Below are 617 nucleotides of genomic sequence, written 5' to 3'. Positions count from 1 at the left end.
GCGTGAAATGTGCTGGGAAGAACTACCGCCCTGGCAGACATACGTCTGTGTGGAGCATCTTGATACGTCCCCGGAGCGATCGTGGTTAAGGACATCTACAAGGGGAGTGCTGGTGCAGAGTAAGACGCCATTCGCAAGGCCGACTCGTGTATCGAGTGCTGCGTGGAGGACCAGCTACCAGCTATTTTATAAATAGCTACCACGCTATTTATAAAAGATCTTATTTTTTATCTGATGAGCAGATTTCAAGAGGAGGCTAAGAGAAAGACCTTCCACCTGTTGGTTCATTCCCCAGGTGGCTGTGTCAGCCAGAGCTCAGCCGCCCTGAAGGCAGGAGCCACTTCTGGGTTTCCCACATGGGTGCAGGGACCCAAACAGCTGAGCCATCCTCTGCTGCTTTCCCAACTCAGTGCCCACACGGAATGCCAGTGCTGCGAGGCGCCCAGTCTGCTGAGCCCGCCAGCACCTCCCAGTGGTCCCTGCCACTCAGACAGGCAATCTCCATCAAGTGCCAGCCAATGGCGGCAGCCTTGCCAGCCCTCTTCCAGGCACCTGGGGAGTGAATGAGCGGATGGACGCTCACACTGCCTTTCAAGTGTGTGAACATTAAAAACTAA

Source organism: Ochotona curzoniae, unplaced genomic scaffold (genome assembly GCF_017591425.1).
Source record: "Ochotona curzoniae isolate NIBS_2020 unplaced genomic scaffold, NIBS_Ocur_1.0 scaffold_2217, whole genome shotgun sequence".
NCBI lineage: Eukaryota > Metazoa > Chordata > Mammalia > Lagomorpha > Ochotonidae > Ochotona > Ochotona curzoniae.
Note: the sequence above shows the minus strand (reverse complement) of the source record.